The following is a 24,699-nucleotide window of genomic DNA, read 5'->3' as shown; positions in this document are numbered from 1 at the left end:
TCTAAGATGACTAGATGACATAAATCTTTTCTACAGTCCTTTCTGCAGATGTGGGAAAACAAATGCTATAAGAGAGTGAAATAAAGTTCTTATATTTTTGCCTAAAAGTCTATTTATGTATTTTGCTTAATATTTAAATGATCAAAAATCAATATTAAATAACTGCACAAAACCTAAAATAAAATGGCCACATTACATCATACTACATTATACAGACAGATTAAAAGCAGCTAATTAGAAGCCTTTCTAAAAATTTTAAGTTTCTGACATCATTTTCCACCATTCCATCAACTCTTGCTTCTCCTCTTCTTTCCTTTCTGAAAATGACTCCAGTTCAAAATCAACCTAAGGGAGAAAAATCAAGAACTTATTTTTATCAAATTGCTTTTAAAAATAGACATAAAAATGAACAGTTTCAGTGCTTAAATAACAATCTCAACTCAGTCACCTAAATTAAAGTAGATCCTCAAAAAAATCTCTTGTAATAAACAAGAGATATTCTCAGGGAGAAAAATCAAAAGTCATTATGTTTGAAATGTGCTTTGCTCTTATCACTTTAAAGGCAGATTTAGGGCTGGTGCTGTGGCTCACTAGGCTAATCCTCCACCTGTGGTGCTGGCACACCAAGTTCTAGTCCCAGTTGGGACGCCAGATTCTGTCCTGGTTGCCCCTCTTCCAGGCCAGCTCTCTGCTGTGGCCAGGGAGTGCAGTGGAGGATGGCCCAAGTCCTTGGGCCCTGCACCCACAGGGGAGACCAGGAGAAGCAACTGGCTCCTGCCGTCGGATCAGCGCGGTGCGCTGGCCATCGTGGCCATTGGAGGGTAAACCAATGGCAAAAAGGAAGACCTTTCTCTCTGTCTCTCTCTCTCACTGTCCACTCTGCCTATCAAAAAAAACAAAAACAAAAACAAAAAAAAACAAAGGCAGGTATAGTTCAAGAAAATCTCCTGCCCCAGTCTCTTCCCCTCATAAAAAGGTGTCACTTGGAGTTAATATTCTGCCTTTATCTATTGAATGAGCTTTTCCTGCCAGCTTGGACTTTCTCTTACTAGATGGAGACATATGGGAGAATACAGTTCTATGTGCTGTTGTCCCCAGCCATCAAATTCTACCTTCCAAAATCTTGAGTTTGTTGAAAAACTGAATGAAAACACATATCTCCAAACCACTGCCCTTGTCATGTGGGAGCTTCGTCAGGTCTAGGCGGCCTCCTGCACAGAGCCTATTCAAAATCCGCAACACTCAGCCCCAACCCTCAGGCCCCACTCCACATGAAACCAAGAGTTCTGAATGTGGCCACCTGCACCCCTGGTTATTTTGGAATGTGATTACACATCCCGGAACCAAGACAGCCAGAAAAGTTAAGGATCAAAATGGTTGAACCTTTACAGACTGTTCCTGGGGCTATTTTTTGCACTTTTTGAAAATTTGCCTCCTTATTTTAATGTATACACAACCTAATACACACGCACACACAACCAAAACCAAAGCATAAGTTAAACACTCGATATATTTTGTTTGCCGAAAACAAACTTTTATACTCCAAACTTTGGGTGCACAAATAAAACACAATACAGTTATTTCAGGTAAGCCTTTAAATTGGAAATACTGTGGTCTCATCACCATCTCCTTTCTAGCAAAATTAATGGTATCTGCTTGAATAAAATATACGTTTCAATAGTACTTAGCATAGGGGCCTTGCTCATGGTGTATGCTTAACAAATGTTTAGTTAAAGCCCCAAATCATCTAGTTGGCATCATTTTTTTTTAAATATTTGGTGAGTGAAGCATTGTGCTATGCACCGGAAATAAAGACAGAAAGGAACAAAATTCCATGTAGACTGAAATTCAGGTTAGCAAATAAAATTGTAATTTTTCATGTATCTTTAAGAAACTGAGAAATGGTAACACTGGTGGTAAGTCATTCAATGAGATTTGGGGCAGATCATCTAATATTGTTAGGCTTCAGTGTTCTCATCTATTAAATGGGGCTAATACTACCCACCTCATAGGTTTATTATGAATATTAAATGTAAGTCACTCGAATATGCCTGGCAATGGTTAGTTTTTAGTTTTTACTAGGTTCGCTATTATTGCCATGCTAAGTTCTTAAGTTTACTCACCCCAACAGCAGGGCTATAAGGAACTGCTACCTTTTCGTTATTGCCAGATAGCTAGGAGCTGAGGCCATAAGTTTATAGTTTCCAGGTACAAGCAATCTCCAGTAATCACCATCTTTTGCTGTAGGAAAACAAAATATCAAATCACAAGGCACACATGTGGATCGCATAGTTATGCCATCTAAGAAATACCTACCATTGCTTGGTTAGACTCCAATCCCTATTTTTAAAATAAATATACAGGGAATTTGAAGAAGTTCTCTTGAAAAGGGAAAGACGCTCTCCCAATATGCTCATTTCTTACAGTTGCTTTACAGACATTACTGTTATCTAGCAGACATCTAAGAGCATGGCTCTTCTGATCACACCAGGAGAAATACAGGTAAAAAGACGTCTACAGTGGGGCCGACACTATGGTGCAGTAGGTAAGCATCAGGCTGCAGTGCCAGCATCCCATGTGGGCACCAGTTCTAGTCCCGGCTGCTCCACTTCTGATCCAGCTCTGCTGTGGCCTGGGAAAGCAGTGGAAGATGGCCCAAGTGCTTGGGCCCTGCACCCACGAAGGAGACCTGGAAGAAGCTCCTATCTTCGGATCAGCCTAGCTGGTAAATCAGCAGATGGAAGACCCGACCCCTCCCTCTCTCTCTCTCTCTCACTCTCTATAACTCTGCCTCTCAAATAAATAAATCTTAAAAAAAAAAAAAAAAGACATCTATCAAGTCCTGAGCGGGGAGGTCAGAGCACCTGGCAGCACGTTTTGATTCATGCTAGGTGAAGACCTGATGGTGCAGGTCCAGGTCAGGGGTTTGCAGAGTGCAGCCCAAGGGCGGCATCCCCACAACTCCCAAGGATCTAGTTAGAAATTCTGATTTCTAAAGATTTCAGAGCAGGTGGGTCTCCTGAGTTCTTCCAATCTCCTGTTTTCCTACATCAAGGCTTCTCAAACTTAGGTGGATACCAGCCTCCTGGAAAACCTGACAAAACGCACAATCCGCTGCACTGGCTCTGGGTGGGCCCGAGACAGGGGCCTTCTGCCTCTGCAGGGTGGTGCTGAGGCTGTGGTAGGAGCTACACTCTCTGCAGGAGGTCCTCCAGGACAAGCCACACTTCCTCCTTCTCCTGAGTCGGGCCACACATCCTCCTCACCCGCTCTCTCAGGGCATACTTCCCATCTTATCTCACGGTGAAAACAGATCAAACCAGGGCAGGTGAAGCCCCCATCACCACATCTTCCCGTCTGTCTCTAGACCCCCACATCTCCTTTCAGACAGTGCCTCCTGTATCTTGTTGATAACCAAAGTTCTGGAAAGATCTGTCCGTGTTCTCTGTTACTGATGATTCTCCTCCTACTCTCTCCTGGACTTCTCCAATCAGGTTCTGCTTATGCACTCCACAGGAAACAGATCTTGTCACAGCTATCCACACCGGTATAGGGCAACTGGGCAGGGTGTCAGGAAGAGTTGAGCCAGAATATTTCCACATAGGCATTGTAACTCCTCTCCCTTACCTGTCAATCCAGTATGCTCACTTTCCCATGAAGCTCCAGTGTCTCATCTGAGACCAGGAAGGAGGAGATGCCATAATGGGCACATGGAAGTTAAGCTCCAGGTGGAGGAGGTATGGAACTCCCAGGAAGCCTCATACACACTAAACTCCACCTCGCTTGTATATTCTATTAGGGCACTTCCCCGTAAAACAGATACATGTGGAGACACCCTTCTTTTGCCCTTGGCCATGTTCATGGGTTGCCCTCTGGCCTCCTTCCCGTCTCTCCTCATAGGCAACCCTCTGGCCCACTCCTGATGGGCATTTCTCCATGTAGGGTCCCCCACACTCTGGCATGAATGTATATTCACCCTCTCCCTTAAATAAATCTCTCACATGTGTACCGTGTTTATGTCTCTGCTTTGAATTCCTATCTCTAGGCAAGCAAGAACCTGGAATAAAATGCATGGTACTTGTGCCCCTAATGACGTGGCTAACTCCAGCGATGCATTCACAAGGCTGCTCTTGCTGGCATTCCTTATCACTCCCTCCTTCATGAAACACCCCCAGGCTTCCAGGACAATGCATATTGTTTTCCTTCTGCTTTGGAGGCCATTGTTTGTTCTTTCTTCCTCATCACCTTGACTTTGAAAAGCTGGAGGGGCCGGCACTGTGGCACAGCAGGTTAACACCCTGGCCTAAAGCTCCAGCACCCCATATGGGTGCCGGTTGGAGACCCGGCTGCTCCACTTCCAATCCTGCTCTCTACTATGGCCTGGGAAAGCAGTAGAAGATGGCCTAAGTCCTTGGGCCCCTGCACCCACATGGGAGACCTGGGAGAAGCTCCATGCTCCTGACTTCGGATGGGCGCTGCTCCGGCCATTGTGGCCAATCAATTGGGGAGTGAACCATCGGATGGAAGACCTCTCTCTCTCCTCTCTCTGGGTAACTCTGTCAAATAAATAAATCAATCTAAAAAAAAAAAACAAAACAAACAAAAAAAAAAAACAAAAAACCACAAAACCAGGAAAACCTGGAGTATCCAAGAGTCCAGTCCTCAGATTTCATTCCCTTTGATTCCCTAGGTCAGAGTTTCCTAAACTTTTCATATGATGGAGTGAAGAGAAAGTAATATTTGTATGGCAGCCAATGGTTCACAGATAGAAGAGGTGTCCTGGAGCCAGAGGGCCCCAAGCCGGAGTTCTACCCCTGCTAAGAGGTAAGAGGACCATATCTTGGCCCAGATTCTGGAGGCATGCTGCCCTCAGTGGGGTGTTGATAAATACTGCCGGGCGTGTGAGTAAATGGCATTTAAGAGGACAGATGTTATAGATTTAAAAAACAAATCCAAGCAGTGAATGTGAAGATTAAGAAATAGTGATATATACACCAGTTTGGGAAATTAAGGTTAATTACGCGTAAGACCTAGAAAAATTATAAAAACCTTATGACTTAAAAAAATGTCGCAATGATCCCAGCAGATGACAGTTAACCTAAAATGAACTTGACAGGAGTTTAATAGCAGGAGTGCAGAGAAGTGCCAGGAAAATAGAACATTTTTCCCAAACTGGGAAACTGGAAGTGGGGCTTTAAACCAAGAAATAAATAACATCCCACTTGAATCCTACAGCCTCCAGTTTCACCTTGAATAACTCTGCATTTATGATACGGAGTAAGTGAAGAAATGAACGCAAATTCCAGACACACTCTACACCAGCAGTTACCTTCTACCCTACCCTTCTAGTTCCCTTCACAGCTCATTGCAGAGACTAGGAAAGGCACTAGTATGCTAACTCCCACCAGCTTTGTTTCCCCTTGCTTTCCTGGGCAGCTCTGGGGAGACACAGCTGAAGAAAGGGCACCACCTGCTGCACCCCGACTTCCAGGCACAGCAGCCACCCTGCATTTCACTGTGCCTGACCTGCTCCCACAAATGCAATGGGCCTAGGTCAAAAGTAAGGGAGAGACAGTGGAAAGAGACAAGGAGGCCAGGAGTGTAAGATTGTAATTACAATAATGAGAATTAGGCTTTTTTGTACCTTGGGCTCCAGGTCAGAGCAGGCACTCACCAGATGTAACATCGTGATCTATTCCTTCCACGGAGATGGTTGCATTGGCAATCGGGTTACCTTGAAGATCTTGGACAAATCCTTTAACTCCTCGGTGTATCTATCAAAGTCAAGAACAAACAAAACATTCCTGTAATAAGTGGCCTTCCAAATGTTCCATGCCAAGCATTCCTTATTTTCTAGCGAAATACTGTCGATCCTGAGTGTTAAAGAATCAAAGCATGAGAAACATGCCAGGGGATTCCAATGCAATCCCATCAAGGTGGCATGTACCAATGCCATCTCACTAGTCAGTTACAAGGGACTCAGATGATGATTGATGTCATATGTAAGAGTGTCAATTGTTAAATCAACAACAGGAGTCACTGCGCACCTACTCCCCATGGAGGATGTCTGTCCTTAATGGGTTGTACTATGTGAATTAACAGTAAAACTACTACTCAAATGGTACTTTATACTTTGTGTATCTGTGTGGGTGCAGTCTGTTGAAATCTATACTTAGTATATACTAAGTTGATCTTCTATATATAAAGATAATTGAAAGTGAATCTTGGCCGGTGCCACGGCTCACTTGGCTAATCCTCCACCTGCAGCACCAGCACCTGGGTTCTAGTCTCGATTGGGGCACCAGATTCTGTCCTGGTTGCTCCTCTTCCAGGCCAGCTCTCTGCTGTGGCCCGGGAAGGCAGTGGAGGATGGCTCAAGTGCTTGGGCCCTGCACCCGCATGGGAGACCAGGAGGAAGCACCTGGCTCCTGGCTTCAGATCAGCACAGTGTGCCGGCTATAGTGGCCATTTGGGGGGTGATCCAATGGAAAAAGGAAGACCTTTCTCTCTGTCTCTCTCTCACACTGTCCACTCTGCCTGTCAAAAAAAAAAAAAGAAGAAGAAGAAGAAGAAGAAGAAGAAAATGAATCGTGCTAAAGAATGGGATGGGAGAGGCAGTGGGAGATGGGATGGTTGCAGGTGGGAGGGAGGTTATGGGGGGAAGCTGCTATAATCCAAAAGTTGTACTTTGGAAACTTATATTTATTAAATAAAAGTTGCAAAAAAAAATCAAAGCATGACCAAAAGGAAATGACAAGTAGCTTCCTGAAAATTTGTATCTTGTTCTGAGTTAAAGAAAGACCTTAAAGACCTTGAAGTACTTTCTGGATTAGAATAAATAAATAAAGTTTTTCATATTTGTAAAGTCACAGGACTTACTACAGTGTACAAATCAACACCCTGGTAAGTAGGTAAGTATCAGGGGCCGCTGGCTAAGTTGCTGCCTGTGGCACCAGCATCCCGTGTTGGAGTGCTCTTCTAGGTCCACGCTGTTCTGTTCAGACCTGGCTGCCTGTTAGTGCTCTGGAAAGGCAGCACAGGGTGGCCCAAGTGCCTGGGCCTCCGCCAGTCATAGGGAGTTCAGGCTCCCAGCTTCAGCCTTGCCCAGGCCTGGCAGCTGCAGCCATTCCTCTCGCTCTCTCTCTCTTTCTCTCCCTCTCTCTCTCTCGCTGTCACTCTCTCCAATGCTCTTCCTTTCAAATAAATGAATAAATATTTTTGAAAGCATCTCCCTCTACTATGCCAATTGTGGGCAGCATTTTTCTCTCTTTTATCCTTTCAATTTTATTTTTTCTTTATTCTTTTTTCTGATATGCCAACTTTTCTGTTTAAATGATTCCACTGCAGTAATAAATACCAACAGAAGGGTTATGGGCTGTCAGAACCCCACATGAATTCAGGTTGGAAAACACTGTCACTGCATGGCTTTTGCGAAGGAAATCACAGAAGTTCAAGTTTCACTCACAACTTAGAGAGGCTGTTCATGACCCCTGCCCCTCTAATCATCTCTACCCAGATTCTAGGGCATTTCAATTTCAACCACAGTTTAAAAGGCATCCAGGAGATTCTCCATTGTTGCTGGGACTATTTGTATCAGTAGCTTTTAACCTCTTATGTACTTAGGTATCACCCAAAGAGTTTTTGAGGGGCCAGTGCTGTGGCGTAGCAGGTAAAGCCACAGCCTGTGGTACCAGTATCCCATATGGGTCCTGGTTTGAGTCCTGGCTGCTCCACTTCCAATCCAGCTCCCTGCTCATGCACCTGGGAAAGCAGTGGAAGATGGCCCAAGCCCCTGGGTCCCTGACAACCACATGGGAGACCTGGACGAAGCTCCTGGCTTTGGATTGGCCCAGCTCTAGCTGTTGCAGACATTTGGGGAGTAAACCAGTGAATAGAGTATCTGCCTCTCTCTCTCTCTCTCTCTCTCTCTCTAATTCCGCCTTTCAAATAAATAAACATTAAAAAAAGAAGAGTTTTTAAAAGAGTGTGACTCCACATGAGACAAGAAATTCATTTTTAAGGACTCAGATGATTCTGATACAGGTACCCATGAACCAGTCCTGCAAGATCCCCTGAGAATCTTCATAATAGACCTTTCCAAAGCTGTTGAGTGGGAGACACTGCTCCTCAGCACACCGTTTACCTAATTAGCTTCACAGGTCTCAATTCCTGCAAACATTCCTTTAAAACCCTGCAAGAGATTCCTTCCCAACCAACCAGAGTTAGCGCCACTAATCACCTACTTTCCATGAAGTGCAAACTGGTCCCAGCCTAGATTTATGCCCAGGTGTTCAATCAGTAGTCACCACCACTGTCAAGAACACCACATCAAGGCAGAGCTCCTGGCAGTCTTCCCTGATCTTTCATCAGCCTCGGATTCCCTAAACGGAGTGTTTATGGTGTCAGCTGTATGAGCCTGTTCATTACAAAAGACCACTGTATCTGCTGCTACACAGCTCGCACCCCTAACACCAGCACCATATCAGGGCAGGTCATGTGTATCACAGAGCAAACCTCTGTCCAAGTGACTTCCAACAGAGTACATAACTTCATCCCTCTTTTCAGCTGATTTCTTTTCTTTCTTTCTTTCTTTCTTTTTTTTTTTTTTTTTTTTTTTGACAGGCAGAGTTAGAGAGTGAGAGAGAGACAGAGAAAGGTCTTCCTTTCACCCCCAAATGGCCACTACGGCTGGCGCACTACATGGATCCAAAGCCAGGAGCCAGGTGCTTCCTCCTGGTCTCCCATGCGGGTGCAGGGCCCAAGCACTTGGGCCATCCTCCACTGCCTTCCCAGGCCACATCAGAGAGCTGGACTGGAAGAGGAGCAACCGGGACAGAATCCAGTGCCCCGACTGGGACTAGAACCCGGTGTGCTGGCGCCGCAGGCGGAGGATTAGCCTAGTGAGCCACAGCGCCGGCCTCTTTTTAGTTGATTTCTACATAAACTGATGTAACTATAAAATGAACTGGATGCATGCGCACATGCCACCGTAAATATGGCCAATATACCACCCTTTCCTGATGGCACAAATCCGTGCTTTCCTTTTCTTCCTATTGCATTCTGTCTCAAGAACTAAGAGACAACTTACATAGCCAGTGAACCTGTTTTTTAATCATCAATCAGAATGATGATCTTATGGACATCGACTATGGGAAATCTTACAGTTCCAGGAAGGCTTTTCTGAACTCCCACGACTGTACTTAACTTCCACTTTAGTTTTTATCTTCCCCTCTAGTGATCAGGATTCTTGTTTCTGATGAAACCAACACATCTTTCCCTCATGCCTCAGAGTGCCTGGGACGTGCAAATGGCTCAGTAAATTTTTGGTGAAAAATGTATAAACAAAATGAGAAGTGTTGCATTAAGGAGACATTCTTTGATGTCTAAATGGAGAATGCAGCAAAAATCCCTCTTTTTTCTTCCTCCAAAATTTTTTTCAGTTAACCTTTTTTTTTTTTTTCTGACAGGCAGAGTGGACAGTGAGAGAGAGAGACAGAGAGAAAGGTCTTCCTTTTTGCCGTTGGTTCACCCTCCAATGGCCACCATGGCTGGCACGCTGTGGCTGGTGCACTGCACTGATCCAAAGCGGGAGCCAGGTGCTTCTCCTGGTCTCCCATGGGGTGCAGCGCCCAAGCACTTGGGCCATCCTCCACTGCACTCCCTGGGCCACAGCAGAGAGCTGGCCTAGAAGAGGGGCAACCGGGACAGAATCGGGCGCCCTGACCGGGACTAGAACCCGCTCTGCTGGTGCCGCAAGGCAGAGGATTAGCCTAGTGAGCCGTGGCGCCGGCCTCAGTTAACCTTGATCTTAGAAAATCCATCTAAACACAGCTGTCTTCAAAGAAGACCTATAGGGTTCCCACCAAACCTGATCTTGGGTTTGGAACATGGCTGCTTATCCTTAGCTTTTGTGGTTCAAACATTTTTATGCTAATTTGCAACAGGAATCCACTGACTGAAAAAATCCTGTGGAATGGGGCCAGCGCCACGGCATAGTAGGTTAATCCTCCACCTGCGGCGCCGGCAACCCATTTGGGCGCCGGTTCTAGTCCCAGCTGCTCCTCTTCCAACCCAGCTCTCTGCTGTGGCCTGGGAAAGCAGCAGAAGATGGTCCAAGTCCTTGGGCCCCTGCACCCACGTGGGAGACCAGGAAGAAGCAGCTGGCTCCTGGTTTCAGATCTGCAAAGCTCCAGTCATTGCGGCCATTTGGAGAGTGAACCAATGGATGGAAGACCTCTCCCTCTGTTTCTCCCTCTCACTGTCTGTAATTCTACCTCTCAAATAAATAAATAAAAACTTTAAAAAAAATCCTGTGGAATGGGCATTCTGTAATCGGGTCCATTCCAGTGGCTCTAGTCCATGATAGTCCTTGTTAGTAGGGCTGTAAGGATGTTTGACATGTGTAGAAGAGTTGCTAAGCTGACTTTGATTTTTGGAAAATGAATTGGTTTTATATATATATATGTTTATACAAACACATGTATATATGTAAGTGACTAAATATTAATAGCCTTTGTTCATATCAGATTAGCTTAATAAATGTGTGTTTCTACTGTCATGGATGTTGACATCACTCTACTGGACTTTAGGTGTAAATGACCACATTTAGAACGGAATTCAAATACTGTCTAGGCACTCAGGCAAGGAATGGCGTCTACGTCCTTCCACTGCCCCTGCCCAATACCAATGTCACAGCCTATACAGGGAGTGAGGCAGCAAGGGGCTGTCCCGGTCTTAAGCAGTGAAGTGCTGGCAGAGGATGAGAACCTCTGCGATTCTACATGGATCTCACCAGAAGGGCTGCATCAGTGACTCTCTGGTGACTGTCCCAGCTATGTCATAAGAGGCATAGAGCACAGTGATTCTGGATTCAAATTCCGACTGAAGGACCTCCCTGTGTAACCTCCCTGTGTAGCTGATTCTTCATCTTTAATTCACACACTGAGGAAGGTGATGGTGGTGGTGTTAGTGGTGGTGGAGGTGGTGGTAGTGGTAGTACTGATGTAACTTCCCTCACAGGGTTGTCATGAGGACGAAGTGCCACTATTGTTACATGCCAGTCATTTAGGATAATGACTGGGAAACAGTAAGTGCCCAGCCAGTGTAAGCTGCCGTGATCGTGATTACCCATGATGCAGCTGAGCTAGGCTGAGACAAGCGAGGGATGCAGGACATACGGTCAAGGACAAACTCACTCGCAGTCCTGCTGCTACACTTGCATGAGTTCAAGAGTTAAGTGCACCCTGTGGGCCTCACTTTCCCTACTCAGCCCCTGGCCTCCTGGGATGCCACACACCGAAGGGGCTCAGGGAAGGTGAGAGTCCGGGATTGCTCGTTTCGAATAATACAGATGAAAACAAGGTTCTACCTCACTTCTCCACAACTCTCCAGTGTAGACATTCTCAGTGAATAGTCATGAAGCACAAAAGCTATGACAAGTGAAAGCCTAACTAACCCATGGCCAGCACCTGTCTTCCATATAAGACAGCCTCATTCTGGGGCAGATGGATGCCTTGGGCTGAACACCTCTTGGGAGACTGTTGCACACCAGTGTAAATGCTCCTGAATCTCCCAGGGCATGCTGGGGACTGCATTTACCTGCTCAAGGTAGCTGATGAGGGAGTTCTTATTATCCTTCCAGTAGCTCTTCAGGGTCTCCTCGGGTGGGAACTTCTCACAGCTGAGCTCCACCGTGATCTCGAAACAGTTGCTGCTGAGGTAATTGAAGTCCTGCATCCCTGCCAAAGCACCAAATGGAAAATCAAAATACTCTCATGGTGATTAAAACTCTACACAGGCCACTCTGCCTCCTTGAGGGCCAAGCAAAAGATACACCAACTGGTGCATTTGAGGAAGTTTGTAGGAAACTTCCTACCATCAGTGATTGAAAAACACACTTAGAAAAGACAGTCACTACCCTTAAAGCACCATCTCTCCTAGGTTCTTAAGCGATCATTTAGCTTAATGCATTGCTGAGGTAGGGTGCTAAGGCAGGTGTTACCCACATTCCCTGTTTCTGGAATGGGCTTCAAGAAAGACAACAAGGTAAAAGACTCAATTCCTACTAAGGTCCAATGGAACCTTAAAAAGTTCATGGAGGGGTGGGCACTTGGTGCAGCTATAAAGATGGCGCTTGGTTTGCTCACATCACATTCTGGACTGCCTGAGTTTGAGGCCTGCTTCCACTTCTGATTCCACCTTCCTAGTAATATACACCCTAGGAGGCAGCAGGTGATGCCTCAAGTGCTTGAGTTCCTGCCTAACTATCTAAAGCTTGCGCTACCTGAGGTGCAACTGAAACTCATGGAGGAGACCAAGCGACACTTCCCCTTCCTGGCATCCCCAGAAAGAGTGCACACCAAGATACACAGAGTCACGGCGCCCTGCCCAGGCACCAGGAGGCTGTCTCTGTATGGAAGTCCTTGGCGCACAAGCCTATGTAATTTCTGTAATCGCTCCCTTTTACTAGTGACCAGGAGCGACCCAACTTTGACTTCTGTCTTCTTTTCTTTTCAGAAGTATTCTATCGGCATCATGTTTGGGGGCGGGGGCAGGAATCTAGCCTAGCCATTGGAACACTGGCTGCCCCATCAGAATGCCTGAGTTCAACCCTGGCTCTGGCTCCAGCTTCCTGCCAATGCAGACACTGGAGGCAGCAGTGCTGCACTGATCTCTCAAGTTATTGGGTTCCTGCTACCCACGTGGGAGACTGAACTTGCACACCTGGCTCCTGGCTCTGCCCCAGCCACTCACTCAGTCCCGCCTGTTGCAAGCATTTGGAACTGATCCAGTGAACAGGAAGGTTCTCTCTCACTCACTCACTCTTCCCCTCCGCCACTTTGCCTTTCCTCTCCTTCTTCCTCTCCCTCTCAAGTTAAACAAATACACCTTTGAAAAAAATCCTGTTTCTATTCACCTAAGCTTTGAAAAAACATTACAGTCTTTTTCTGTCCAACAGATGTGCCACTGCTAAATGAAATTATTAGGGGATGTTCCTGTTAAACAATACATATGTCTATCACTTAATGACTGGTTATCTAAAAGAGTATCACACAAGTCATCCTATATACCCTCACTGAGCATAGTCATTGCAAACCATGAACCAGTTGGACAGGCAAGAATACCTACCACTCCTGGTCTCATCGTAGGGATAATTGGCCACAAGGTCTCCTCCATGGAGATTGGCAGAGAGCACAAAAGGAATGTCCATAATCCAGTGAATGACAGCCTTGGTCTCAGGAGCAAGCTATATGAAAGATTGGAGAGGAAAAGGACTATGAATTGGAGTCATTGGTACGCTCTCATGACAGCAAAGACATAGGAAAGGTCAAGAAAAAAACCTGGAACCTGGTCCTATTTCAACCACTTTGCGGTTGTTTTCATTGGAAAAAAGTTTCCTGTAAGAGCAGCAGCCCCCATATCTATCTTTCTCAGATGTGTAATAAAAAATATTTCAATAGCACTTAAATTTCTTTACAAGTTCTGTCCGTTTTTCTCTCTTTGGTAAATTGAAAACAAACCTGCAAATCACTTACAAATGTCGGGACAGCTTTAGCTGATCTGTCATAGCTCATGCATCTCGGCTCGTAATAGTTAAGAATAAGATAAGGAGAGAAGAATAAGATAAGGAGAGAAGATAACAGTTGGGCTGCAGAGCAGAGTTCCTCATCTAAGGTTCTTCAAACACGTGGTAGATTTTTATTTCCAACTTTAGTTACTATTTTTCCAGTTTTCTTCTACTACTTCAAACACTGTCCCTATAAAAGAATATTAGTCTGGGTCCATTTTAGAGGTAACTATAAAATCTCAGTTTACTTTGGAATGATCATCTTAAATTTACAAACAAAAGCACACATTTCAGGAATTCATGTTGAGTTTTTTGAATGATTAACATCCCCTCATATCTTGGAAGCAAAACAAAGGAGAAAAATTTATACCAAAAAATTAATCTGGAGCCAAAAGCTTGATACTTTTATATGATGAGCTTTTAATAGCAGTGGGGGAGATTCTAAAACTCCAAGTATTTCTGTGGTAAAAAGAAAAAAGCTGTCCCTGGAGATGTGATCTGTACTGTTCTTTGGGACAGCAATTCTAAAGGCATCCATATGGGTTGGTGGTCAGGGTGAGATCATGTATTCGTGTATCCCAGTTTGGCTTATGAACAGCTCTCATATATGCTATTTTATTGCACTTCATAACACCTCACTGGGTATACAAAGACAGGGAGCTCCACTTCCCAGGGGAGAATCTGATGCTGGGGGTGTGAAATACCATGCACAAGTCCACACAGGTGAGGATTCCAATCCAAAGCAGGAGCCAGAAGACACACATTACTCTTAGTATGTCAGCTTCACTGCAGAAAACGCTCCTATTCTTCACATGTGGTACTCAGAACTGTGGAAAAGGGTGATTTAGAATATTGTTAAGGGGTAGCAAAACATGGCTAACTGGAAGAATAAGTTGTAATGTTCTACAACATGGCAGGGTGACTATAGCTTACAACAACTTATTGCATGTTGTATAAAAAACTAGAAAAAAGGAGTCCAGAGGCTCACAATGCAAAGAAATGGTAAATGTTTAAGGAAAGAGAAACAGTAGATACCCTGATTTGATCACCCCACAATGTGTTTGCTGTATTATCATACCATACTCCAAAAATTCGTGAACTTATTGTATGTTGGTTACAAAAAGATTAGGGTATTATTTTTGCTATTTGTCTGGTTGGTGGATTTTCCCCTCACTATTAACAAATGCTCACTGCACAAACTGTAGAGGAGACAGTCACAAACAAGAAAATTAAAATTACTCATAACTTTGCTACCTAAAGAACTTTTTGAGAACTCCTCACATTTAAGTGGCCCACCGAGAAGACACCAAGACACCCCTAAGATCAAGCCCCTTGTGTAACCTAAAACCAGCTGTGGCCTATCTTTACAGCCTGCACTTGGGGGCAGGCATTTGCTGCGGTGGCCAAGATATCACTTGAGTGGCCCTCATCCCACGTCAGAGTGCCTGGCTTTAAGTCCTGGCTCTGCTCTCATTTCTAACTTCCTGCTAATGTGCACCCTGGGAGGCAGTAGGTGAGGGCTCAAGGACTTGGCTCCCTGCCAGCCATGTAGGAGACTAAGATTAAGTTGCCAGCCCGGCCCCAGCTACTGAGGGCGTTTGAAGAGGAATATCTATGTGCGCCTGTCTCTGTCTCTCAAATAAAAATAAATTCTTAATTAACTTTGAACTTCATTTAAAGACTGTAAATGCAGCTCAAATATTAGGCTGTATCATTAGATGACTTTGGCTCCCAAAATAAGTTGAAACTCTAGGAGTGGTATTAAAAATGTATAGAAAATACATACCATAAAAAGGTTATGCATGGATTTCAAAAGTTTTACACCAAATTAAACATATCTGTTAACTCTACTTTTCTATAAATGTCCCTCCCCCTCTTCGTGGAGGAACGACACTAAACCCTGCCTAGGCTTCATATCCGAGTCACGGCACCATTATGTCACTCCCCCTCTTCGTGGAGGAACGACACAGGACCCTGCGCTGTTCTTTCGTCTGCTCGGCCCTCCCCGGGTTTGCTGCTGGTTCTTCCCGGCTTGGCTGCTGGTCCTTCCCGGGTTGGCTACCGACCCTTCCACCTCCGTGGAAGGGCGGTTCCCCCTGCCACATTCCCCACTTCTGTGGGGGAGCGGCACACCGCCGGCCGGCTCTCTCGGGGGCTGCACAGGTGTTCCCCTTAGATGTTCCTGGTGCATGCCGTCTCTCTCCTCCTTTATAGTCCTCTTCCACCAATCCCAACTCTGCTACCCACAGGCTGAGTACGCTGCTCTCCTCCAATCAGGAGCAGGTCCCACAGTTTATTGGTTGAACTGGAGGCAGCTGTGTAGAAGCTGTTTCCCTTCTCAGCGCCATATTGTGGGAAAGCAGATGCATAGAATAAGTCTTAATTCCAGTAACTTAGTCTAGTCCGAGTTGCTCCCCACATATAAACTTTAAAATTTTTTTGTTTCTTTATTTCAGAGACAGAGAGAGAGAAACCTCCTATCCTCCAGTTCACTCCCCAAATGCCTACAACAACTGAGGCCGGGCTGGGTCAGAGCTGGAGCCTGGAGCTGGGAATATAGTCTGAGTCTCTCACATGGGTGGCAAGGACCCAATCGCCTGCGCCATCACTGCCACCTTCCAGCATGCTACCAGGAAGCTGGAGCCAGCAGCAGGAGCCAGAACTCAAACTCGGGCACTTCAATGTGGGACCCAGGCATGGTGCTAGGCCAAACAGCTGCTCCCCGATTTTTCCATGGACTGTTTGAAGTTCCTCATTTGATTTAGGTTTCTTCACAACGGTAACCATTAAAGGTAAGTATAAACTCAACAAATTATGGGATGCATTTTCATCCACTGAGCCTGGATGACAGGGGAGGCAGCTGGACCGACAGTTCAAGAGCAGGTGAGAAATGACCTAGCAGGAAGAAGAGCAAGAGGAAGCTCTAGGCAGAGAGGCTCAGAGGGGCCAGGACAGTGTCGGCCTCGCAGCCCGTCTCGGGGGGACCCCTGGAGCACCAGGGGCTCGCGGAGAATGTCAACTCCTTCCACCACCAAGGCCACAGCACACACCCCAGACTCCATGCTCCATGGAGCCGTATCAGCTGGAATCTGCATCTCTAACAGGGGAAGGCTGGCCCAGCAAACAGCAGAGCTAACCTTGCGATTCCAAAGCATTCTAGGTGATATGCACAGACAGAGGTATCAGGGGCGAAGGGAAGGGAGTGGGAGGGGATATATAGTGACGCTTATGAAATCCCTGCCAACTGTCTCTTCCCTGCTGGGTCTTAACACTCCCTCATTCTTACTGACAAACTGGGGAAACGGAGACAAGGCACAAGACATGCACAATACCATCCCCCAATTATAAACAGCTTTACTGAAGAATCAGTATACAGTAAACACATTTGCTTTATGTTTCAGGAAGGGGATTAAACTTTGATTTCCATGTATTTTTGTTTAATTTGCATTTATCTAGAAAAAGTAGCGGCATTGATTTTTTGTTTTTTTTTTTCAATAAATTTTTTTTTAATCTGACAGGTAGAGTTATAGACAGTGAGAGAGAGAGACAGAGAGAAAGGTTTTCCCTCCGTTGGTTCACCCCCCAAATAGCAGCCATGGCTGGCACTGCGCTGATCTGAAGCCAGGAGCCAGGTGCTTCCTCCTGGTCTCCCATGCGGGTGCAGGGCCCAAGCACTTGGGCCATCCTCCACTGCTTTCCCAGGTCATAGCAGAGAGCCGGACTGGAAGAAGAGCAACCAAGACTAGAACCAGCACCCATATAGGATGCCGGCGCCGCAGGCGGAGGATTAACCAAGTGAGCCACGGCACCGGCCCCTCAATAAAAGTTCTTATTTAAAAGAATACCATCGGCATAGGCATTGTGGTACAATCGGGTTAAGCCACCACTTAGGAAGCCGGCATCCCATTTTGGAGGGTCTGGGATTGAGTTCTGCCCTCAACTCCCCGCCCTGTTTCCAATGCAGTTTCCTGCTAACATGTTTGTGAGGCAGCAGGTGATAAGCCAAGTACTTGGGTCCCTGCCACACATAGGGGGAACCTGGATAGAGTTCTAGGCTCTTGGCTTCAACTTGGCTCAGCTCTGGCTATTGCAGGCATTTGGGGAGTAAACCAGCAAATGGAAAATCTGTCTCTCTCTTTTTTTCTCTCTCTCTCTCTTTCTTCGTCTGTCATTCTGCTTTCAAATAAATATTTTTTAAAAAATAATAATACCAATGAGCATGCATCATTTAAGCAAATATTGCCTAAGCTGGAAATACAAAATTATCTAGAGACTACACAAATATTATCCCGGTTAAAGCTGGGATGGAGAAGGTGGTGCAGGCTGGAAATAATGTCACTTGCACAAAGTTGCCAAACATCTGGTCAACACGAGTTTAGTTCACAATTCTTCCATGACAGGTGCCAGAAATTATTTTCCTTGCTTCTCAGATGTAACAAAGGCAGGTTCAACAAAGACAAAGATGGGAAAGTCTGAGGCCAGCGTTTTGTTTCTGCTGAAGTCATACTAACAGGACTGTACCCTCTTTGCTGGCCCTCCGCCTGTCCAGCTCTCCCTCTCCCTGGAAAAGGTACTTTTGGGGGGAGAGCGGGCTGAGAAGCAGTGAGTGTGTCTGTGACTCCCAGGCAGGGAAGCTCTGGTCACTCACTTAGAAGGTCCTGCCAGAGCCTAGCCCTTGGCAGCCCAGAGGCAGCCCAGCCTCCGCCTGTAGGCTGAGCCCAGGTTTCTGGGAGGAATCCTAAATACAGGCAGCAGAATGTCGAGAATTTAGGTCAACAATCCGGGACCCTCTGACTGAGGACCCTCTCCCCAGTGTCCCAGCCTGGATTATTCGTGACTGCACTTTCACATCCTACATTTTTTAGCTTTGCTTGTGGGACTGGATTGCACCTGCACTCATAGCAGGCCCTGGGAACAAGGGGGTGAGATACAGACTCATGGAGAAACGCAGCCACATAAACAAATCCTGGTGAGAGGAGGAATGCTCCCAGGACAGTGAGCACTGCCCTGGAGAACACAGAGCAAGGCTTCTCAGGACGCATCCTCGAGAGCAGAGGGACATTGCCCGAGGGGGACCTGGGAGCAAAGGCAAGGGATCCCAGGCCTGGGGACGATTCAGAGCCAGGCACTGAACTGTCAGAAAACAAAATCCCGGGAACAAGGAGAGGGTGTGGTTGTACCAAGCATCCAAGCCAGATTAAGGGGTGAGCCAGCTGGCAGCTTCCAGGGGCCAAGGGACTTGTGAATGACCCTGAAGCTATAACGGGTGGGGAAATGGCTCTTTCCCCCTCCCACTTAGAGCAAGAATTGCCTGCGGCAACCAAGCAGGAACTGAGAGCTGCCTCCTGCGCTTCTTCCTGTGGGCTCAGCTTCTCTGCAGCACTGAAAACAATGTTGGTTTGAAGACACCCAGTGCTGAGTGAGTATGTGTCCATCTAGTCCTGAGTACCTCCCTAACAGGAAGCGCTGAGAAATTACACGGAGATGATAAGAGTTCTGGCTCCCGACCTCACGCCCTACACGTGTTAACTCTTTCAGTCTCTATGAGCATCTTATGAGATGGACACTGCTGCCGTCTCCACATCCCCGATGAAGACACTGAAGCACAGAGATGTCAAGTAACCTTTCAAAGTTCACACAGCAAATCTCAGAGCCAGAACTTGAGTCAGGGTCTCCGAGTTTCACCATCACACTGTTCTCCCATACTGGCTTTTCACTCTGTCAGCATTCTTCACTTTATGGACCACTGGCAAGGTCTGAAGCAAAAGAGTGACTGGGGCAGGGGGGGGGGGGTGGAGAGGTTCACTATGGAGCAATCTGAGAAAACTCAATAGAATGGAAAGAGGCTAGACACAAAGAGTGGGAGTCTCACCCAGCAGAGCAGACCGTGGGGACCTGAATTAAAGCTGTGGGGTGTCTTTGCAAAGGAAAGGAGACTGCAGAGGTGGGAGCTGTGGGAACTCACTGCTGGTGAGGGCGGGGAGCAGAAAAATCAAAGGTTTTCATGATCAGGATAATGGAAGAATAGTGACTCTAAGAGAAAATCGTTGTTTCCAGAGAAGCTAAGCTTGCGGCCCTGGGTTCCACTGGGCAAAGGGACCCAGCGAGCAGGTGAAACTGAGAATGGAGCGCCACCAAAGGTCTGGAGCTAGAGCGATGGTGCCGGGAGACCTTGAAGAGAACTTACAGGGACACAGATCCAGGGCTGTGGTGACTGAGATGCCCATTCTGGGTTCCTCCCTTCTGTCCCCACCCCTGAACCCAATTCCAGAGAGCAGGACTCACATCCAGCACCAGCCCACTGGCCATGACTTTCATGTCAGAGTTAACTACTCCACACGTGACAGTCTTCGCCCCTTTTCTGAGACCTGCAGTGAATGCCTGCAGGTACTACCAAGCCCTTTCTATAAGATGCTTTTTGCTAGACATCCATCCCTCTGATAAAGTTTAATTTGTAAGTCAGGCACAGTCACAGATTAACAATAACTCACAAGAAAATAGAGCTATAATGATATACTGTAATAAAATAGCCAACGTCACTATTCTCACACATCGGGGTCCCAATCCCGGAAACTGTTCAAGAATGACTTGAACAAAACCCTGTGACAACATGACAGCTGATCTCTTTAACAGAGACACCACTGAATGGTGGGGTGGCAGATACAGTGTGGATGCTCTAGGGACGACTCACAGCCAGGGAGGATGGAGTGGGACAGCCCGAGGTTCCATCGCGCTACTCTGAACAGCTCGCAATGTAAAGCTTAGTGAACTGTTTATTTCTGGAATTGCCCATTTAATCGTTTTGGACTGAGATGGTGGTGGGTAACTGAAACCACGGCAGGTGACAGGGCAGACGCCCGCCGCATGCCTGCATCCTTCAGGAAGAACAAACACGTGAGGGCCCATTGCCTTAGCTTAGAGGACACAGCCCGGAAAACGACGACGACACGTATGGTCGACCTTTGCGTTCTGATCCACAATCTTCTTCAGGTTTTTCAGCAGATGGTTATTGGGGCCACCTTCTTTCTCATTGACGTACACGATCCTATCCAAGTCTGGGAAGTTCCGGTTCAAATCTATTCCCTGGGCGTTGCTTCGACCCACAAACCAATCCTTGAGCTCACCAGGCTAAAAAAAAAAAAAATCACAAAGATGCTCAGTTATTCGGCATTGTGTAACTATAAGGTCTCTATTCATGGTTTTTAAAATAAGTTTAAAATAAGGATTAAGTATTCATTTCAATGATATCCTCCCATAATGCAATTTTCACCATTTTACTTACAAAAGAATGAAGGTATCGATTTAAGGTACTTGTTTGGATATTTTGAAAATATTTTCGATGAATCATATTTTAAGTGTTAATAAGTATTTAAGAGGTATGTGTCATTCAATTTCAAAAAATTCAGTATATATTAATTAATAATAGCATACATTCTGTATTTAGATTTAACTAAAATATTCGTTGCCTCTAAATCACAGCAAACTATTTTTAAATATTTAAAAGAATCATTAAATAAGATTAGAAGCTTAAAATAAGTCCAACATGAATAATTCATGTTTTAATAACACATCTCCTTCCAGTAGTCCTCAAGAAGAAAAACAAGCTCTAGAACAAAAGTTCTAGAGTCTTGCGATTTGAGGAATTTCTGTCCAATTTAAATGCTTCTTTTCACTGTGCTACAACCTAGAAACTTAATGAATTTCCAAGATACTCGGTTTAATGTTGTGAATTTTGTTTTATGATTAAATTACTTCAAGTCTATGATGGAATTTTAAGTCATGTACTCCTATATACCTTAGACTGTGAGAAATAAAAATCTGTAAGACACCAAACAACAATGATAATCTTTTACTCATCTGTCTTATAAGATCAATATCACATTAAGACATCAAATAACTTAGTTTTGTTACTAGAATTTTTCTCCTATAACTTTGGAAAGCATATCAATATTATACTTATTTACAGAAATTTACTCTGTGAGTAGATGTCAAACTACTGGGTCCCTGGATTTTCTTAATTGCAGCTACACAAAAAAAATATTTACTTTAAAAAATAAAAATTAAAAGCTTTACTTGTGTTCCCATACAATAGGAAAATTATTTCAAACTGAAGAAAACCGCAAATATTATATCCCCAATCCTGTCCAATCAAAATGAGAATACACTCTATAGCTTCTCTTAAATACCATTCATTTCTAGCTCTCTAACAGCCAAAGTATATCACATTTTTTTTAGTTTATTGGCGAGTTATTTTTTGTTTTATTTGTTTTTTTTTTTTTAAGATTTTTATTTATTTATTTGACAGGTAGAATTACAGACGGTGAGAGAGAGAGAGAAAGGTCTTCCTTCCGTTGGTTCACCCCCCAAATGGCCGCAACAGACGGAGCTGCGCTGATCTGAAGCCAGGAGCCTGGAGCTTCTTCCCAGTCTCCTACGTGGGTACAGGGGCCCAAGCACTTGGGCCATCCTCCACTGCCTTCCCACGCCACAGCAGAGAGCTGGACTGGAAGAGGAGCAACCGGGACTAGAACTGGTGTCCAAACGGGATGCCAGCGCCGCAGGCGAAGAATTAACCTAGTGTGCGACGGGGCTGGCCTCTGTTTTATTTTTTTTTTTATTTATTTTTTTTTAAATTTTTCTCATGATTAACCAAAGATTAGACAGCTATTAAAACATTGGTCTGGCCAGAAGCTCTTCCTCCTTGGTTTCAGTAGAGGGCGCTGTGTCCCTGACTCATCCAGACCTAGCCGAGGGATTCCCCTTCAATACAGAGCAGTATTTTTCATACTGGCAAATTTTTAGAAGGAAATTTATCTAGTCATAAACGAGGATGAATTAATCGGAATTATTTAACAACACAAGCAAAACATTATTAAAAATTAACTGATTAACAAAACTTCTCATTCAGTCTCTGCTGAAGAAGAAATTCTTTAACCCCTCACATTCTGGCTTATTTTCTTACCAGCCAGCTGAATTCTGTACCACTTTTACTCTCCAGTGAGCCTTGTGGAAACTCCAGATGACAGCATTACTTAGAGATGTGTACATATGTACAAGCACATGGATCACGAGGAAGGCCAGCCCCACCTGACCAGCCGGGCACCCACCTGGGATGCTGCCTTCTCAAAGCCGTCGGGGTTCAGCGAAGGCATGATGTGGATTCGGGTGTTGTGGATCAGGTTGACGACTGTCTCATTCCCCTTCTGGTATTCGTTGCATAAGTACTGGGCCAGGAAAATGAGCAGTTCCCTTCCAACAGCCTCATTACCGTGCATATTCCCAATGTATTTAAATTCAGGCTCACCTGGCAAGATCAAAAATAGAAAATAGAAAGACGTTTTCCATAATACCAAAGAGAAAGCAAATAGCACACACTGGTGTCGATCTCTTCTCCCTACTGCCGGATGACACATAGCCACAGCTTCCTTTCCTCCCTGAGGCGATGCCTGAGACATCTACCTTACACATTAAAACTCTAGAAACATCCTTTCTCTCCCAGCCCTCTCTCCTCAGCTTCCCACCTGCTAGGGACTGAACTGTGTCCACTGACATTCATAGGTTGAAGGCCTAGTGCCCAGTGTGACTGTAATTTGGAGATAAGGCATTTACAGAGGTAATTTAGGTTAAATGAGGTTATAAAGGTGAGGTCATAATCCAACATGACTGATGTCTTTAGAAGAAGAGACAAAAGATAACTCTATTCTCTATTTCTATCTCCCTCCCTCCTTCCCTCCCTCTCTCTCCTCCCTCCCCTCAACACAGGAAAGGCCATGTGAGGACATGGCAGGAAGGTGATGGCAAGCCAGGACAAGAGCCCTCAGCACTCAGTGGAAACCCACTCAGTGGCACCTTGATCTTGGACTTGTAGCCTCCAAAACCATGAGAAAATAAACCTGTTGTTCAATCCACCTGGGCTGTGGTATTTCTTTTTTAGTGACAGTCTGACCAAACTACCCCACCACCAAAATCTATTAATAAGCTGCTAACATGACTCTTGTTGGCTAAACACTATATTTGGCATGTTTTCTTATTTGATCCCCACCAAACATCTACAAGTGTTTTCATTGATGAGCATGCTGAGAGCCAGGCTGCCTAAGAGTCTGACCACACAACACAGCCCGTGAAGCCAGGATTCAAATGCTGGTCTTCTAGTGTGGGCAAAAGTTTATGCTTTTGTGGCTTTTTTTCCCTCTAAACCATAGTGGTTAAAAGGAATCAGCCTGGGTTCAAATCCTAGCACCAGTCCTTCCTGGATGGCTTACTTAGAGTTCCTCCAGGTCTCCGTGGTTCTCATCACCTATCTGAAATATAAAGATAGCAACAGACTTTCCCCTCAAAAGGTTACAGTGAGAACTAAGTGAAATCGTGAATGTAAACTCAGAACAGTGCCTGGCAATAAGCAAGAGCTACGTGTTTGCTGCGCTTGTTTTCCATGGTATCATGGTATTATTACTCCCCCATTTTATCTTGTCATTGCATGGTGCTTTAGCACACATAATCTAGCTTTTCTTTACAACAGCTCACTGAACTATGGAAGGCAGGGACTGTGTTTTCATTATGGCTCCAAGGCTGCCTGAAGAGCACAGGTTGTGTTGAAGGGCTCGGCACCCAAACACAAATCGCAGTCGCCTGTCTCTGCTGCTTTCCGACGCGGTTTTGCAGGAGCAAGGAGAAGGCAGAGCGAAGTGGCCCAAGGTAACCCTGGCGCTCTGCTCCTTTCACGCTCATCCAGCCCACAGGCCCAGCCTCTGCAGTCCGAGGATTCTCCCATCTGGGACCGCCTGCTCCTGGCACGAGAAAAATAGCCGGAATTCCTTTTCTCCTGTGAATGCCCCGGTATCTAAAGATTCTTCGCCTGAGATTCTGAGTGTCTGATTTCAGTGGCTACTAACCCAGAACCCAGGTCCTCGTCCTCCTGTTGACCTCTCCGGCTGAGTTTATGCTAATCTTCATCTGCGGGTCAGATGGGGGTAGGAGCAGTGCTATTTATACCCCCTCGGATTTGACTTGGACGGAGAGATTCTTAATAAAACCAGACTCGCCCAGAAGGTGCGAGAACAAACGAGAAGGCGTGAGAGGAAGCAGTTCCTTGGCTTCTGAGTTCAGAAGTGACAGTAACTCTCTCCTTCCTG

The 24,699-nt window shown here is 45.5% G+C and overlaps 1 pseudogene; it reads right to left on the bottom strand.

Annotated features, from left to right (window-relative positions):
* Positions 1-246: 246 nt before the first annotated feature.
* On the bottom strand, positions 247-23,037 carry LOC108176236 (carboxypeptidase E-like; annotated as a pseudogene).
* Positions 23,038-24,699: the final 1,662 nt, after the last annotated feature.

This window comes from Oryctolagus cuniculus, chromosome 8 (assembly GCF_964237555.1).
Source record: "Oryctolagus cuniculus chromosome 8, mOryCun1.1, whole genome shotgun sequence".
NCBI lineage: Eukaryota > Metazoa > Chordata > Mammalia > Lagomorpha > Leporidae > Oryctolagus > Oryctolagus cuniculus.
This window is presented reverse-complemented; position numbering and strand designations above follow the sequence as displayed.